Source organism: Pinus tabuliformis, chromosome 7 (assembly GCF_031772625.1).
Source record: "Pinus tabuliformis cultivar Carrire ecotype Pingquan chromosome 7, CPIR1, whole genome shotgun sequence".
NCBI lineage: Eukaryota > Viridiplantae > Streptophyta > Pinopsida > Pinales > Pinaceae > Pinus > Pinus tabuliformis.
The window spans coordinates 443,029,654-443,050,031 of record NC_142293.1 but is presented as its reverse complement, the minus strand read 5'-3'; the positions used below and the strand labels follow the sequence as shown (position 1 = coordinate 443,050,031).

The 20,378-nt window shown below is 38.8% G+C and overlaps 1 pseudogene; it reads left to right on the top strand.

Annotated features, from left to right (window-relative positions):
- Nucleotides 1–5,510: 5,510 nt before the first annotated feature.
- The window catches only part of LOC149247876 (uncharacterized), a 37,773-nt pseudogene continuing 22,905 nt past the window's right edge, over nt 5,511–20,378 (top strand).

Sequence of the window (20,378 nt, the reverse complement as noted above, 5' to 3'; positions counted from 1 at the left end):
ATCTCCGATTGCAGAGGGAGCCTAGGTTGGCCTCCATATCAGCTTGAGAATTAAGATTCCTTAAGATGTGGAAGAAGGAGATCTTACTGAATTTGGGCAATAATAGCCGGATTTTTTTGATAATAGAGGCTAAATGAACCTGATGGGAGGTCGTAGGATGGATCAACGTTTGGATGATGAGTCTAGAATCTCCAAAGACAGAGAGAGAGAGGATATTCCTGTTAATCGCCAGTTTCAGCCCCTGCCACAATGCAAGAGCCTCCGCTCTGTTGTTGGTTTCAATTCCCAGACCCCAATGAAACCGCAAATCCAGAGAACCTCCAGGATGCAGAAGAACCCCACCACTGCCAGCAATCCCAGGGTTTCCTTTAGAGGCCCCGTCGAAGAATAAACAGTGATCATCCAGAGCCGATCTCCACTTAATAAACTCCAGTTCCTCCAGCCTAATCTCCCAGTTGGCATGGGCGAATGCAGGGGGGATGGACCTTTCCTTCAGATTTGGAACCAGACCTTTTAGCCATTGCTCCTCCTCTTTGACCAGACTCGTTTCATTCCTTGGGGAAGTATTGGCTTCCAAAGCCTCGCCCAACAAAGCTTTGATTTTAGAAATAACTCTTATAGAAGTGCAGCTTTCTCCTCGGAAAATTCTATTATTCCTTTCCAACCACAGCTTCCAGCAGATGAATTTAGGGATCCACATCCAACTTGTTTTAAGAAGGCTTTTTTTGTAAGGCAGAAGGGAGATAAACTGGCCCAATTTCGAAGCAGAGAGGGAATGCTATCTGGGAGATCAAGGTTAGCTGGACCTAACATCAGAACTCCCCTCCAGACTACTTGAGCAAAGGGACATAGCAGCAGCAGATGATTGACAGTTTCTTCGTCAGACAAGCAAAGGGAACATCTGGAAGGCCCTTCCATCCCTCGTCTACGCAAATTATCTCTGGTAAGAATGCTTTGGTGTGCAACAGTCCAACAGAAGAAGTCAATTTTGGGGAGAGAGGGGAAATCCCATATAAATTTCCATTGAGCTGGATTAGGAGGAGCATATGGGACAGCCATAATTCTTTTATAACCTTCGGAAGCAGTGTAAGAGCCGGAGAGTGAGCCCCAACCTCTTTTGTCTTTAGAAGTGGCCTTTGATGGAGATTTTCCTTGAAGCAGATCTAATAGTAAAGAAGCTTCCCCCTGCAACATAAGGGGGACCTCCCCCAGATTCCAACAATCCCAGGTTCTATCAGGAGCTTCCTTCCAGTTCGAAATATCCCACAGAGTATGCAGATTGCAGGACTGAAGCCAACCTTTGATATTTGCAAGACCTTCCACTTGGTTCAATGGTTGATCACCCAGTATCGAGTCTTCCCAGATTTTGATTTTTCTCCCATTACCAGGGATCCAATAAAGATATTGGATGAATTGCTCCCTAGCAGAACTGCAAAGATTGAAGATCGGAGAGCCTTTTGAAGATCTTGGAGGCTTATCCAAACATCTCAAGCGTTGCCCTTGGAAGTATTTCTTCCAAATGACTCTTTTACTCCAGCTAGAGTTTCCAGAGACTAAATTCCAAAGGATCTTGGATCCCAAAGCTAGGTTTTGAGCAGCCAAGTTACGCAGATGGAGGCCTCCTTCCAGAAATGGTCTCTTGAGAGTTTCCCAATTCACTAAATGAATCCTTCTATCATTGTTATTCCCGCCTTCCCACAGGAATCTTCTCAACAGACTGTCCATTTTGCTGAGAAAGGTTTTGGGGGCAAGGAGAACAGAGTTTTGATATAGGGGCATACTTATAAGGACCGATTTCATAAGGATGACTTTCCCTGCATTATTCAGCCAAGAGGCACCCCAAGCTTGGATTCTATTCTTTATCTTATCGAGCAGAGGCAGCCAATGAGAAACTTTAGGTTTAGATTTGAAGATTGGGATCCCGAGGTATTTAAATGACTCCCAATTTCGAATTCCATCCATTTCTAAAAGCCTTGCAATATCTGACAGCTCCTTGATCGAGCAATTCCAGCCATAGATAGAGCATTTTCGATAGTTAATTTTGCTGCCTGAGGTCAACCTGAAAATGTCTAGCTCCTTCTTGAAGGATCTGGCAGAGATTATGCTAGCTCCTCCGAGCAACAAGGTGTCATCGGCGAACTGGGCATGGTTAATGTCTTTCACCTTGTGAGTAGTTCTGAGGCCAGGCAGGATTTGAATCTGCTGATTGTGTTCGAGTTGGAAACTAAGCACCGAGGCCTGAACAACATAGAGAAGTGGAGACAAAGGACAACCTTGTCTAAGGCCCCTAGAGGCTTGGAAGAAGTCAGTAGAACGGCCATTGACCAGCGGCGCGATCCATGGAGAGGCAATACAGGCTTTCACCCAGTTTATGAAGTCTGTTGAAAAGCCTAACTTCTTCATCACAATGAACAAAAAATCATGTCTCACCCTATCAAATGCGTTAGCCAGATCGAGCTTAATCACCATACCTTTCTCTTTTCTTTGGCAGCTAGAGTGAACTGCTTCTTGCACCAGCACAATGTTGTCCAATATCTTTCTTCCTTTTATGAATCCGCCTTGATTTTCAGGGATGATGTCTGGCAATATGTTTTTAAGCCTGTTGGCAATAATTTTGGAGACCAGCTTATAACTGGAATTGCACAGGGATATGGGCCTAAATCTGCTGAAGTCTGAGGCGCCTTTCTCTTTTGGGATCAAGGCGAGAAAGGCCGAATTGATGCCACCGCCCAGCTTAGCACAGTTCTGGGACTTTCTGACCATTCTCAATAAATCTTTTTTTATTGTTGACCAGCAAGTCAAAAGAAACCTGACAGAGAACCCATCTGGGCCTGGGGCTTTATCAGGTTCCATGCTGTCCAGAACTTTCTTAAGCTCGTCCATATTGATCGGAGCTGTCAACATGGCATTATCCGAATCGTGAACGCACTTGGGGATTAATTCAATCGGGTAGGCATGAGGATCAATGGCTGGTTCTTCAGGAGCCGAATAAAGATCTTGGAAGTAGGAGTAAGCAGCTCTCTTAATGCCATCAAAATCCTTAACCACAATGTTTTGGAATTGGATCTCAGAGACTGATTTGAAATTCTTACGGGCTTCGGCTTGCTTATGAAAGAAGCTGGTGTTTTTATCTCCAGACTGCAACCATAGATTCCTAGACTTCTGTCGCCAAAATTCTTCCTCCTCCCTGCTAGATCTGTGAACCTCTTTTTGAAGCTCGACTTCTTTTTGGAGAAGACTTTGAGATACAGGACTATGCTCCATATTTAATTGGTGAGCAGCAAGACTGTTTAGAGTTTCTTTTCTTTTGGCTGTAGGGGTTTTCAATCTTTTAGCCCACTCTTTAAGGTTTCTTTTTAGGCCCCTAATTTTCTCTTCCCATACAAAGAAAGGAGAGCCTTGGAAAGGTCTATTCCAGGATTCTGAAACCACCTCTTGGAATCCTTCTTGTTGAATCCACAAGGGGCTGAAACGAAAAGGAATGGGGCCTAGATTACCATCCCAGGAAAGCTCGAGAAGGATGGGCTTATGATCTGAAGTGAGATTTGGAAGAATTTTAGAAGTGGCCATAAGACCGCATGTCAGGAAAGAAGAATGGACAAGGAATCTATCCAAACGGGCAGCAATGTGATTGGGGCCTAATCTTCTGTTGGACCAGGTGTATTTACCTAAAGATGGTTTAATATCCTCTAGATCCTAGCCCAACATTATATCTTCAACCCATTCTCTGGCAGGGTCCCTGACAACGGAGCCTCCCTTTTTCTCATCAAGAGCAAGGGTGACATTCAGGTCACCTGCAATAATGATATTTCCAGGATTTTGCTCTGAAAGGAAAGAATGAAGCGAATTCCAACAAATTTTTTTCTCGCCTGGCAATACAGGGGCATAAACATTAAACATACTTACTTGTTGACCAGAATCTTTGTGGAGGAGCTGAGTGAGAAGCCAGTGGGGGCTACTTTTTTCTTGAATAAAATCATATATGGCGCTGTTCCAAAAGGTGGCTATTCCACCAGAAGCGCCTCTTGCACTAACCGCTCTTCCATGACCTTTTTGCCAAAAAGCTTTACTAGATTGGAGGAGAAGGAGATCCTCCATCTTTGTCTCCTGGACGAGGAGGATGTCAGGCGAGTATATTCTCACTATATCTTTCAAGGCTTCCTCTTTCAACCTGCTACCTAATCCTCTGCAGTTCCAGGAGACGTATTTCATTATTTACTGATTTGGGGGGTTGAGGCTCCTATTGGAGCCCTGTTACTCTTGCGCCCTGATCTGGTATTCATCATTCCTTTGAGGGTTTTTTGGGATCCTTGGAGGACATCTATATAGGTTTTTTCCTCTCCCTGTTTCTTATTGGATTTCCGCCCCCTTGTCGTCTTGATAGGAGTGACTAGCGAGTTATCAGTTTCTGAGTCTATCTCTTCTGATTCTCCCTCAGAGTCTGAGGCTAGACTGATGTGCTCTTCATTTCCTTCATTTCCCCTTTGACAATCATCAACTGGTAGAACAGATGATTCAAATTCATTTTCTTTCGCTTGCTTCACCATTTTTTCTGTTTCCTCTTGGATCTCCATGACAACCGCCTTTTCTCCTGAGGAGGAGCCATCTTTAGGAGCAGCAGCGGCTTTTGAATTAATTTGAGACTTCCCCTTTGGAGCGGAGGTGTTCTGCCCCGGGGGCTTTGGAACAGCCTTTCCATTTTTGATTTCTTTCCATCCTTCTTCTTCAACCGTGTTCCCTGTTGGAGCTTTTGGGCAGTTTCGCTGGAAGTGTCCATGCTCATGACAGGTTCGGCATTTGAAAGGCAACTGCTCGTAGTCCAGCTTCTGGTAATGCTGCCATTCTCCAACTGTAAGTTTGACCGCTTCTGGCAGACCGGCTTCCAGATCGACTTCCACGCAGATTCTAGCGCATGTATATTGGCCCTTATGATCAGCTTTGTCAATGAAACGACCCAGCCCATTACCAATCTTCTGCAGAGATTGATAGCTCCAGCAGTGAATCGGGAGATTAGGTAGTCGAACCCAGACCGACGTCTCCTTAGAGACATCGACAGAAGGATCGAAGTCAGGGATCCATTTGTTAAGATACAGACCCTGGTTTCCCATAAAATATGGCCCGTTTCTGAACACCAGATCACGATCTTCTTTGGTGGTAAATTCAAAAATGAAATAGCCTCGTCCCACAGCATAACAAATCACGTTGTTTTTCAGCTGAGGTCTCCAGTTTCGCTGAATCCAGTCGTCCGTAGTTTTAGTGGAAGGCCAGCGGCCCATAAACTGCCCTACCAGGCCTCTATCAGACAGAGCAAGAGCGATTTTAATCGGCTGTTCCTCTGGGAGTGCTATCTCAGGAATTTCTTCGATCTTTTTTATGAATTTCGGCACATCAACAGTCTGAAGTTTCTTCCCCTTCTGCGATAAAAGTCTTCGGAAAGCTTCTTCAGAGGATGATGGAGGGGTGGGAGCGGACTCCCCACCCCCAGGCCCGCTCATGGCAGCGTCCAAGCGATGGCGGCTGCAGACCTAAATCCAACTCCGCAGAACAGAGCAGAGCGCGCACGTTTTCTTTATGCGAAATATAATCAACCATGATAGTTAATATGACTGTTAAAACATATTTTTAAGAAATAAAATATGTTTATTAAAAATATATATCGAATCTTTTTAATAAATAAATATATCTTATTTTATTTTAAAATAAGATAATTTCTTTACTAAAAAGATTCGATATATATTTTTAATAAACATATTTTATTTCCTAAAAATATGTTTTAATGGTCATATTAACATTCATATTAACGATCAATGGTTGATTCTTTCTTTATAAATACCCCAATACTTTTTTCCGATCTATCATTCTTTACTTGAGTCCTTGATGATGGGTGGACCACTAGAAACCTTAAGACACCAGTAAACTCGCATACAGTTCATATATCCAAAAACTTATATCAACATGACTACGGGTTGTGGAAATATATATTCACAAATTATTGTTTATTTTATTTTATTTATAATTTTTTTAAATGACTTAAAAATTTAAACACACACACATAAAGAAAATATGTTATATTTTTTATTTTTATTTTTGTGTTATGTTTTTTTTTTGAATTATATATATGATTTTGTTTACATTAGTAATGATTTTATAGATTATAGTTAAAAAATGTTACTATTTTAATGTCTTATTGAAAAGGAGCATAAGTTGTTTTAAGTCAAGATTTCAAATAAGTTATACTTTTAACTTAAAAAATAAAATTGCTTTAGGTAGAACTACTCATTGTTTTAGGTGTTGATTTTTAAAGTTTTTATTAATTATGATATTTGGTTTTTAATTCCATACTTGAAAAATGTTGGAATCCTAACCTTAAAAGAATGTGGTGTTGCATCATCACTTTTGTATTTGAGGGTGTCTTTTTATGTTTTTCATAGTCATGAGATTTTGTTTTTAATGTCATAGTTGAAAATTGTTGGAATTTTAGCCTTAAAGAAAGAGTGATGTTGCATCACCAATTTCACATTTGAGGTTTTTTTTATGCACACATATGTGTTTTTAAGGCTAGAGTTCTTGTTTTGAGGTTACAATTATAGCTAAGTTGACAACTCTCAATCTCTTTGGTCATGTCAGAAATGACATCTATCAGATTAGTCATCAATCTGGTATGACACATATCTCATTCATGCTCCTTTATAGATAGCTCGCTCCCTTTACGCTATTGTTTGTTGTCGGCTTCATTAGAGCAAGTTATGTTAATTGTCTTTTATGTTACAAATCACATCAACTTTATGTATGTTGTCATGTTTATCACATGTTGGACCAATCTTTTGGATGTGTTTATTTGTATCAAATGTTTCATTGATCTTTTTCATCTGTGTCACAACTTACATCAACTCTTTCGATGCATTCATCTATATCACAAGTTGCACTAGTCCTTTGTATTAGATTTGTTGTGTCACAAATTGCATTAACCTTTTGTATGATGTTAGTTGTTGCAAATGTTGCATCAATCATATTATCAATTTGATTTTGTCTTCCTTTTAATTTTATCAAAAATGCATTAATTGATTAATATTTCATATCTATTTGTCTTTGAAGATCAATAAGTTAATACATAATTCATGCTTGTATACTTGCAATTCCTTGATTTCCTGAGAGGTGTTTTGTATTTTTTTTCTAGTTTACATATTTGTTATTTTTCTTATGCTTGCTTATACTTGTTTGCTTGCACTTGCTCACTTGATTATATGTTTATGTGTCACATTTGTTTGAATTTATGTTGCGTAGGGTGTCTAGCACTACCAATTATTTATTGCAATTTATGGCTACAATGTCTCAAATGATTTGATCTCCTTATGCAATTTCAGGAAGACCATAATTGATTTTTGACTTGAAAATAACTTTATTTCCTTCAAAGAGTTTACAATTTCACCTTTTTCAATGCTCTAATTTAATGATTTATCTTTCAATTTTTATGATTCAATGTTCAATTTAACGATGCGAATGGTGATAAAAACAAACAATAATTTTTTTCTTATTGGATGCTTTTAAATCCTAGTTGCAATCCACTATTATCTTTCATGACTGCATTAGAGTCCCGTGTTTTACTTTGTTTTTTAAAATAAAATATTATGTGGAATACCAAACTCAAAACACCAACCATAAAGATTCATCCGCAATCACACAATTGCAAAGTATCCTAGATCCCTTTATTTGATTGTGAGGTGGTCTAGGACAATGAGCAAATTTTTTTAATTTTATTATGTGATAGATTTTGTTTCGATGACAATGATATACAAATAGGATTTCAACATATTGTTTTCTTCAAAATGTCTAGACAATTCTACAATTACCTATTTTTTCAAAAAAAAAACTAGTGCAACCATATAGATTAAATGGTTTGTAGTATCGATAAGCATCAATCCAAAATAAGCATCAAAACTCTTACCTCATCATGCATCAAAACTCTTGCCTCATTATACATCTCACATTTGTGAGATTAAAAAAAATTCATAAAATTATAGCTTATTTTAAATTATTATTGTTAATTATAAATATAATTAACATATGAGTTAAACATATATATACATTTTAAAAATCATGTAACAATATTATTAACCATGGATATTGAAATAGTTCTTCTTACAATATCATGGGTCAATACCATCGTTTTTCAATATCACATGCCCAATATGAGATGCGTTGATATGAAATTTTCTTTAATTAATTAATTAGAGATAAATTAATTAAAATATCATAACTAACTTCGAGATAAATATTAACTGTAGAAATTATGGTGTATATTTGCAACTGCTCATGAAATTTTAATTAAAACCACAAGACACAGGCCCACTCTAATGCTCTGCAAAAGTTAATTCATAATTTAGAACAAAAATTTTAAACATGCAATAAGAAATAACACACATGCACACAATGTTTTTCTTGGGGAAAGCAATCTGCTAAAAATACCAATGTCTACTTTCATTAATATAACAAATAGAGACGTGTTACAATTGCTTTGCTCCACTGAGCACAACCTGCAAGTGCATAACCTATCCCTCTGCTCACTGAGAAGCTCTGATCCCGACTTAGTCAATTTCCGCCTCTGCTTGGGCCCCTATTTCCTTGCACAATTCCTTGAGAAATTAGGCCCCTATTATTTAGGAATTTCTCCAAAATGGATAGCACAATTTCCAAGGTTGATCAACTGACTTCATGCAACACTTGTAAACTCAATACTAGTCTACAACTGATGTTACACTGCCTTGGAATCTCCACCAAAGCTGGGGAACTCAAATTCTCTGCATGCACTATCTATTTTGGGTCAATTTATTAATTACCTAGATGATCATTGAGTTAGACTGAAGTCTCATTGCACAACTGACCTTCCACTAGTTACTCCAACAATTGGAACTAGTTTAACTGAAAACAACTTAAAATAACTGACATTGATTGCTACAAATTAACACCAATCACACATGCTTAACTGAACTCTAACTCCTCCAACTCAAATTTACTGAGTAAATTGGGTGACATAAGTCATGTCACACAAGTTAACTACGTCCAATTGTCTGCTAATGTGGAAATTTGAATTTTCTCAATTTAATCAGGGAAAAATCAAATTGAGAATTTCTTTTTGCATTTTTCAACACTCCCTCTCAGCAAGAAAGGGATTATCGACCACCCCTATCCTACACTTTTGGAACTCAAACTTCCCTCTTGACAAGGCCTTTGTCAAAATTTCATCATATTATTCCTCTATTAGAATGTATTGTAGCAACATTATCTGCCTCTGCACACAGTGCTATAAATGGTGATACCAAATATCTATATGCTTGGATTGATCATGAAATACAAGATTATTAGAGAGCTTGATGAAACTATGGTTATCACAACATATCACAGTTAGATCCACCATTTGACCAAACAATCCAACAAGTATCTTTCTCATCTAGATCGCCTCACATGCTGCTTGAATTGCAACCATGTATTCTGCTTCTGCCGATCTGAGTGCCACATATATTTTCTTCTTGTTGTACCAAGAAACCGCTATGGACCCAAGACTAAAATTTCCACTTGATGTACTCTTTTGGTCTGATGGACTCCCCGCCCAATCTACATCTATGAAGCCACACAATTTCACTCCCTCTATCCATATGTACCATAGTCCAAACTAGATAGTTCCTCTAAGTTATTGTAAGACATGCTTTGCTGCCTTCCAAAATAAATTGGTTGGCCTAACCATATCTTGGCTCAACTAGTTGACTACATAACACATATATGGTCGTGTGTTCACAAGATACATCAGTGAACCCACTAGTTGCCGATAAATTGTAGCATCCACTTCCTCACTTGAAGTGACATCCTCCCTTTAGTTGGTCACTAGAAGTGTCTCCATGGGTTTTCAAATCTCCATGCAAAACTTTTGTAGCATCTCATTTGCATACTTGCCATGAGATATAAACAATTCCCCATTGCCTTGCCATACTTCTAACCCGAGGAAGTAGTGCATGAGACCCATGTCCTTCATTTCAAATTCCCTTGGAAGGTCCTCCTTGCAAGATCTGATCAACTTCTCATTACTAGTGAAAATCAAATCATCAACATATAAGACAATAATAAGAAATTTACCTTCTATCAATATATGATATGGGTTTGCATCCCCTTCACTTTTGGTGAAGCCAAAACTATGAGATAACTATCGATCATGGTGTACCAAGCATGTGGTGCTTGTTTGAGATCGTACAACGCACACTTGAGTCTGCACACATGAGACTCCTGCACAAATGTCTCAAAACCTTCTGGTTGATCAATGTGCACCTTCTCCTCAATGACCCCATTTAGGAATGTTATTTTTACATCGATCTCGTGGATCTTCCACCCCATCTGCGCAACCAATGCAATAATTGATCTAATGGATGAGTACCTTGCTACAAGAGAAAAGGTCTCCTCATAGTCAATTCCCTCAACTTGAGAGTACCCCTTTGCCACAAATATGGACTTATATTTCTCTACGCTTCCATCTTCTGCTTGCTTAACCTTGAAGATCCATCTCGAACCCACAATTGATTTATTTGCTGGTCTTGGGACCACTTCCCAAACACTTTTCTTTACAATGGATTCGTATTCCTCCACAATTGCATCAAACCATATAGGTTTCTCTACTGCTTCCTCGAAAGAGGATGGCTTAGTATATACAAGCTCAGTCATTAGATCCATGTAGCCAACATACCAATCAGGTGACCTTCTATGCCTGCGCAAATTTAAAGGAGCTCCCACATTCTCCCTTACATCCTACACAAGTCTATCAGCTTCCCTAGTCCTTTTCCTACCTTCTCTGGATGTTTTTTCTTGAGTGAATGTCTCCACTCTCTTCTCCTCTACTTGTATCTGCTCCACACCCTCTTGAGGCTTCTCCTTTGGAGTTAAATTCTCCTCTTCTGGTGGGATCTGAAGCTCCCTCTCAAGAGAGCGCTGCATCACTTTCTCCTTATCAAAATTTACATCCCTTTGCACAAATTTCATTCTAATGGATGGAAAGTACACATGATAGTCGTGGGGAGTTTTTGTGTAACCCATAAATACCCCCAATTTTGTGGTCGGCTCAAGATTCTTCCTTGACTCTTTGGAGACGTGGAAGTAAATAGAGGCTCCGAAAATCTTGAAGGCGACACATCTGAATTTCTCCCCGAGAAAACCTCCTTTGGTGTAATCATGACAAGAATCCGATGAGGACTCCGATTCTACAAATATACTACTATGTTTCATGCTTCAACCCACAAATGCAGAGGTAGGCCTTGGTCATGCAACATTTCCCTCATTTCTCCCACAATGATACAATTCTTTCTCTCAGCCACCCCATTCTGTTGTGGGTTGTGGGGTGCTATCAACTATTTTGGAATGCCTTCTTTCGCACATAAATTTTGAAATTCATTAGACATGTACTCACCTCAATTATCACTCCTGAGAGCCTTCACCTTCTTTTTGGTTTCTTTCTCAACTAGTGCCTTGAATTCTACAAACTTGAAGAATGTATCATATTTCTTCTGCATGAAGAAGATCCAACACTTTCGTGAGAAGTCATCAATAAAAATGACAAAATATTTGTGTCTAGTAATGGAGGCTATCGAGAAAGGTCCATGTTGGCTTAGTGGGCCCTGACCCAGGTTCAACGTTAGTTTAGCCAAACAAATCGCTACACTACTGGCCCTTTCGGCATCAATCCGCAAAGTGTGGACTGAAGTCTCACCCGAAGTAGTATGGAGGGATGTTGGAACCAAGTTTCCGCACCTAGAGATGGTAGTGATTTTGTTTTGTGCCCTAACTTTGCATTCACATAGATCGATAAACCCTTTAGGGCTTATCGATATACTTTTCTTAATCAGCCTCTAGACCTTTGCAAAGGTCTACGATCGTCTTTCGTGGACCCTAAAAAGGTGATTCATCTACTTACACGCTTCTGTAATTACTCTTACTTCTGTATTTACCCAGATCAACTTAAGTATTTGATAATTCCAACAAGCATTAAGATGTTCTTCACGTAAACATATATTATTATGTGTGTTCAGATAAAAATGTAAAATATATAGATTCGCGCATCAAGATGGCATTAAAACATAAACCCAGTATTCATCATAACATAATCACATGAATTTATAACAGAAGTAAATAGATCAAACACATGTAATTCCAGAATAATATTCTTTATTAGTACTTCAGATCTTCTTACAGACTCTAACTACCCTGCGCACTCAGCTGCAGGGGTCTATGCACTTAACTGCAGACTTCTACCCTAGGCCTATGTGCATACAACTGTAGAGCCTCTTTTCTACTCTAAAACTCTTCGCTCCTTTCGCTAATGACCCATTACATTCATCATCTAAATCTGAACTTCCTTAGACTCTTCTAAGACTCTCCTTTTTATACAATCCCATGGTCCACGAACCATGGGTGGATCTTCTAAAGCCAACGCAACTTACATAAAATAAGGGCGGAAACCCTTTATGACATTTTACATCTACACGCTCTGCGACCACAAATTGCGGAGACTTTACACTTTACATACAAAAACTTGGGCTTCCTGCCCCAAAACTTGGGCTTTCAACCCCAAAATCGACCTTAGGGGACCCAGTCCCAACAGACCAAAAGAATCAAAGTGGATCCTTTCTAGGAATGCATGTGCTTTGCTGTCTCGATCATGGAATGTGGATTTTGTGTACTTCCATAATGTACATCCTTTGCATACATACTATTGCCAAGTGCTCCTTTCAGGAGGCCAATGGTTATTTGATGCATAATCTTCAAGGCACCATGATGCAAATGGCCAATTCTTCTGTGCCAAAGTCCACCGACATCACAACCCTGCACTTTCTCTGTCTTTGTGCTTGATGAAACACAATCTTCCACGTCTAGATTATAAAGGTTCTTCACATGAATCTCGATCTACTTCACCTGTCCCATGGATATGTGTCTCAGGAATGCTTTTCTTTTGCTGAAGATCACATCATAACGATAGTCCTCCAAAACTGCAACATAGATGAGATCTTTTTGAGGCCTGGAATGAACATGACATCCTTGAGTCTGAGAGGGGATCCCGACTCCCTCTCAAAGGTGACTGTACCAACCTTGGGTGCTCTGTACCTTCCGTCGTCACCCAACTCAATGTGCATTTGTAAATATTTCTCCTCCAGGTCACTAAAGAAGTATCTACACCCTGTCATGTGAACGAAGCACCATAGTCTAAGTACCACACACTCCCCATCATTGTGTTAGCCATGTATGTGATAAGGGTAATTCAAGCTTGAACTGTGAAGCCAAGGCTTCACCTGCTCCTCCTCTTGAGGTCTTCTTGCTTTCTTTTTTGTGTGGACACTTCGTGGCATAGTGCTGGAATTCATGACAATAGAAACATTTAATTTTTGACAAATATTTCTTCTTTCCACCTTGGTTGGATTTTGGTTTGGATTGAGATTTCTTCCCTTTTCCAACCAATGCAAACTTTTATTCATCCTCTCCCTTGGATGAAGTCCCATCTCTAGCATTCCATCTTATTTCCTCATGTACCAAATCAGACCATAAGCATTCCCAATTCGATAATTTCTCCCTCTCATTCATCGAATCTTGGTATCTATGCTAGCTCTTGGGAAGGCCTAGAAGGGATAGGCTTGTAGAAATTCCCACTGTAGATCAACAGATTATGTAATATACTAAAACAAAATACAAGATATACTTCTACAACACTTTGCAGAATCTTAATCGAATTGAGCAAGATCAAGAGAACACATATAACTGAGAATGAGAAGTCAATCACACATAACACAGAAGAAATAACCCGAGGAAAGCCTCAGCCTAAAACCACAATCTCTGTATTATCATACAAGTGGAAATATAGTCTGGATTACAAAAAGAATCAACTCACAAGCTATCCTACTCTCTCTACAATCCCTCTACTGCTCATAGACAGTCAAAGGCTTCTCACAAACCTTCTCCTTTGCCCTCCAAGCCTCCTATTTCCTTGCACAGTTTTCCTTGGGTCCAGTGCCGCCACTTGTGTGAATTGGCCGCTTCACACACTCACTAACCTCTGATCTAACTGCGTAATCCTGGAGGAGATGAATCCTTCTGCATGGATGAGTTTCCTTTATAGGAAAAATCCATCCAACTGATAGTACACTGTCCCTCCTCTTATATCAACTGGGTCTCTGTCTGAATTGACATGCATGAGTTATTCATGAGAGAATATTTAGTTATCTGAAGTGCGACAATTATATGCAAGCATGCATTAACTAAGTGAACTCACATTAATTTAAACAAACTATTTAAATCAATCTAACTGGACTTGACTCAGTTAACTGAGCCAACTAATTACAACTCAGATTAGAACTCATCCTTATCTCTTTAACTGATGGATAAATTCCTCAATTAATGGAGAAACTGTTGCATGTTCTCACATAGACTTCATGTTTGATTTTTCACAACTAATTAACTCATGGTGAATTAATTAATTTATTTTCAAACAACTGTTAAGTTAAAATTCAAATTTTACTTCACTATTTTAGTTTAGGGATTGAATAAAATAGGAATCCATCCCGAACTGCTAAAAATAACAATGCTATTTTTAGCACTTCCATTTTTCATTCCCTGTTGCTCAATCCAACATTGGTACCCAAGCTGCTATTTATAGTAGTGCTATTTTTAGCATTTCTTGTTGCTATTTTCAACACTCCCTCTCAACAAGAAAGGCATTCAACTCGAACCTGATCTTGTACCTTTGGAATGTTTTGCATGTAACACTTCTCCCAATTGTGGTTGCTCCAGCAACTCTAGAAACAAAAAAAGCTCCCCACTGACCTCTCTATTGGGCTAGAAACATACTCTGATGCTGAAGCTCTACTTGCTGCTGACAAGTGCTCCCTCCCTGACCTCTGAGCTACTGCAACACTCCATGAATCTTGCACCATTTCACACCTCTCTATGCCATCCTGTATTGGTGCAACACTCCTGTGCCTCTCGCTTTGCTGTAGCCTGCTAGCTCTACATAGTCCTGGGACTCCTGCACTGTAGCTATGTCTGCTGCTCCATCCACATCTGTCTCTACCCAATTAGCTAATCCTGCTACTCCTCATTGGGGCTCCTGTAGCAAAGTCGAATCAAAGAGGTTGGGTACCTCAAGGATCCTGCCCCTATTCCAGCCTTCTTGGGATGATCACTCCACATCGCCCCACCTCCTACCTGGAGGTATGGATGCATGTGATCCCTCTACCCACTTGGCTCAAAATTTCCCCCTACTGGAGGTCTCTGCATGAGTGGATGTCTCTACTTGATCTCCTCTTAGCTTCTCTAGTTGTGGCTGCTCCACAACCTCCTGAAGCTGCTTCACCAATCGTGGCTCCTCCACAATCGTCTGAGACTTCTTCTGGCGCTGCATGTTGAGAGGTAATGTACTCTCCCTCTCAACCACCAAGTCTCCATCAGTTGCCTTGCTCCTCAAGGCTTTGCATGCATCTTGGACCTAAAGATAATACATGTTCTTGACCCGTGAACCGATTTGATTCACCTGTCTAGTGATGATGTGCCTAAGGAAAACCTTCCCCTTACTGAAGACTACATCAGAGCCTCTGTCTTCCAACATCACGATCAACACCAAATTTCTCTTCAGTCCTAGTACATACTTAACATCGGTCAAGGTAATGCGAGCTCCATGCTCCCTCTAAAAAATAACCGTGCCTAGACCTGAGACACTATACTTTTCATCATTACCCATCACTATGAGTATTTGGAGATCTTTCTCCTCCAAAGTACTAAACAAACTCTTGTCGCCGGTCATGTGGAAAGAAGCTCCACTGTCAAGAAACCAACCACTTCCCACCATGGATGAAACCATGCATGCGAACAGTGTGAAATCAAACTTGAAATGTAAGGCCAATGCCTTACCTTCTGATCCTTCCACGGATCCCTTCTTGGATTTCCTCAGTGGACAATTTGTAGCAAAATGGCCCACCTCATGACAACGAAAGCATCGCACTTTCAATTTGTCAAACTTCTTCCCACCTTGGGAAGAACTGTATTGGGAAAGAGAATCCTTCTCCTTCCCCTTCTTCGCCTTACTCGCTAAGGCGAAATTTTCGTCATCCTCCATGGATGAAGAACCATCTCTGGTGCTTCTTCTTATCTCCTCCTGCATTAGATCTGACCAAAGTTGTTACCAATTTGGAAATTTCTCTCTTCCATTAACCGAGTCCTGGTAGCTATGCCAACTCTTAGGAAGACCAAGGAGTGGAAGAATCACCATGTCATCATCAGCTACCGCGATCCCTACACTTCCAAGCTCATCCTTGCATGTGGTGAGCTTGTTCAGATACATAGAGATCGTGTTGCTCTTTTCACACTTGATCTTCCAAATCTTATCTTTCAGTGCCAACTTCCTCTGATCGATGCTATTCTGATATAGATCTTTCAATGTTTTCCACATAAAAAACAGTGCCTCCTTCCCATGGAGACTCAAGACTATGTGGTCTCGAACTCCCTCTAGAAGGATTCTCCTTGCTCTAGCCACAAATTTCTTCCATTCCGCCAGTTGAGTAGCATCAGTTGACTTGGGGACTTCTTGATCAATGAAGTCCTTTAGACCGTTATCCTCTAATATTGCCTCCAAGCGATCCTTCTCGGCTATATAATTCGAGCTGCCATCAAGGGCATACTCGAGCCTTAAACCACTGAATGCCATAGGTGAAATTGAGATGTGATAAGAACTCGATTTCTATCTTCAGGAACCAAACTTCGAACTTTTCCTTCTAGTATACTGTTCTTTGCCTTGATCACCTTTGCTTTGATACCATGTAGAAATTCCCACTGTAGATCAACAGATTATGAAATATACTAAAACACAATACAATATCTACTTCTACAGCACTTTGCGGAAGCTTAATCGAATTGAGAAAGATCAAGAGAACACATATAACTGAGAATGAGAAATCAATCACATAACACAGAAGAAATAACCCGAGGAAAGCCTCAACCTAAAACCCCAATCTCTGTATTATCATACAAGTGGAAATATAGTCTGGATTACAAAAAGAATCAGCTCACAAGCTATCTTGCTCTCTCTGCAATCATTCTGCTGCTCATAGACAATCAAAGGCTTCTCACAAACCTTCTCCTCTGCCCTCCAAGCCTCCTATTTTCTTGCTCAGTTTTCCTTGGGGTCCAGTGCTGCCACCTGTGTGAGTTGGCCTCTTCACACACTCACTAAACTCTGATCTAACTACACAATCTTGAAGGAGATGAATCCTTCTGCATGGATGAGTTTCCTTTATAGGAAAAATCCATCCAACTAATAGTACATTGTCCCTCCTTTGATCTCAACTGGGTCTCTGTCTGAACTGACATGCATGAGTTATTCATGAGAGAATATTCAGTTATCTGAAATGTAATAGTTATATGCAAGCATGCATTAACTAAGTGAACTCACATTAATTTAAACAAACTGTTTAAATCAATCTAACTGGACTTGACTCAGTTAACTGAGCCAACTAATTACAACTCAAATTAGAACTCATCCTTATCTCTTTAACTGATGGATAAATTCCTCAATTAATGGAGAAACTATTGCATGTTCTCACATAGACTTCGTGTTTGATTTTTCACAACTAATTAACTCATGGTGAATTGATTAATTTATTTTCAAACAACTGTTAAGTTAAAATTCGAATTTTAATTCACTATTTTAGTTTAGGGATTGTCTAAAATAGAAATCCATCCCGAACTACTAAAAATAACAATGCTATTTTTAGCACTTCCATTTTTCATTCCCTATTGCTCAATCCAGCACTGGTACCCAAACTGCTATTTATAGTAGTGCTATTTTTAGCACTTCTATTTTTAGCATTTCTTGTTTTTATTTTCAACAAGGCTTACCAAATCATCATATGAAATAGTAACAGTAGCTCATGTAAGCCCATCACGAACTTGTGTGAACTTGATCAAATACTGCGAGATAGTGTCATTATTTTGCATGATATTTCTAGGTTTATCCTTGAGCTCCAACTTCCTGTGGTCACTGCTACTCTGGAACAGATCTGTCAGTGCCTGCCACATTACATAAGGATTTTATTTTCCATGGATATTAGTGACAATGTAATCCTATACTCCCTCCAATATTATTCTCCTCTCCTTGGCTACATGTTTCTTCCACTGAGCATGGTTATGGGCATTAGATTCTGATGGTTTTTCAACATTTATCTTGATGTATTCTTGCAATCCATTGTCATCCAATACCGCCTCCATGTAATAAAATTAGAGGTTCCTTCCAGGGCATACACTAGCCTCATCTCGTTGAAGGTCGTATTCTCAGCTCTGAAGAGTTCCTTCTAAACTAAACTACAAATTCGAACCTCGTGAGAAGCAACTTCAAAATTCTTGTTCTAATGTGAATCCTACTCTTATACCATGTAGAAATTATGGTGTAGATTTGTATTTGTTCATGAATTTTTAATCAAAATCACAAGAGACAAATGTACTCTACTACTATGCAGAAGTTAATTCAAAAACAAAAATTTTAGACATCCAATAAGAAATAACACACATGCACAAAATATTTTTCTTGGGGAAAGCAATTTCCTAAAAATCCTAATGTCTTCTTGCATTAATCTATGGAATATATATGTATTACAATTGCTTTGCTCAACTGAGCACAACTTGCAAGTGCATAACCAATCCATCTTCTCACTGAGAAGCTCTGACCTCGACTTAGTCAATTTCTTCTTCTGCTTGGGCCCCTATTTCCTTGCATAATTCCTTGAGAAATTAGGCCCCTATTATTTAGGAATTTCTCCAAAATGGATTGCATAATTCCCAAGGTTGATCAACACCTGTACACTCAATAATAACCTACAAATGATCTTACACTGCCTTGGAATCTCCACCACAACTGGGGAACTCAAATTATCTGCATGCACTATCTATTTTGGGTTGATTGATCAGTTAAATGGATGATCACTGAGTTAGACTGAAGTTTCACTGCACAACTGACCTTCCATTAGTTCCTCCAACAATTGGAACTAGTTTAACTGAAAACAACTTGAAATAAATGACCTTGATTGCTACAAATTAGCAATCACACATGCTTAACTGAACTCTAACTCCTCCAAATTGACTTTAATGAGTAAACTCAGTGACACAAGCCATGTCATAAAAGTTAACTGCATCCAAGTTGTATGGTAATGTGGAAATTCAATTTTAGACAAAATCAAATTGAAAATTTTTTGCTGCATTTTTCAACATTAACCTATTCCAAGATATTCCATGGATTTTGAATCTCCACCATCTACCTAATAATTACTAATAATTAAATTAAAATTGTAGAATGACTATTTTAAATGAAATTTTAATAAACCTCTTTCACTCCTCCTAAAATATTGCAAAGCGATTAATTAAACCTCTTTCACTCCTCCTAAAATATTGCAAAGCGATTAATTATAATAAACATATAGTTTTTATTAAAAAAAGATTAATTTTTGTAAAGAGAAAAATATAATGTTTTTTTCCTCCAAATCATTTAAACTTTTGACAAAGGAATCATACAAGCAAAGTAACAACCCTCAAACATTTTTATGCGAGGCAACTGATTTTAAATATCAAATCCATGATTATGAAGTATTTCTTTTCTTTTTTGTCCACGTGGAATGAAAAGACCTTTATAACAATAAAAAAAAATTACCTCATCATTTCTTCCATGTGTGTGAAGCGAAATACATTCAAATTAAATCAATTTACTATTTGAATATTTTTTCCATGAAAAAAATGAAAAACTCGAACATATGTTTTCGATAAACCTTTGTGAATAAGCTCTTATCTAATCAAAAAATAGAGGAAAATGAATATATGTAACTATTCTAATACCATAGGTGGTTGCAGGTCAAGCATAGAATGTAGAACAATGGATATCCTCCATCAAATTCCCCCCAAAATGGATATTATGTATTCATTTGCAGTCCTGCTATGTACCTGCGACCAACTCTTCGTATCCTTTGATCACTAGATTGATCATTATTCCATCGTCAGACCTTGAAAGAAGCAACTGGTATTTGATCCAAAACTACACTAGCCTCAATTTAAAGTTTATTCTCCACATGAATCATGTTATATAATGACTAGATCTGACATAGAACAATCATCAACATGCACACCTTGAATGGACATTTTACTCATTGTGGTCAGGCAGGGAAATATTGATTGATTAGAGATGTGATTTTAGTAATGAGGAGCCACCAAGACATCATGAAATATATCCACCAAACAATAATTTTCAAACAAAAAAAAATGGTACAAAATGTCCATGTCGATTTGAAATTTCACACTTGCTACACAATTTAGCACGATTA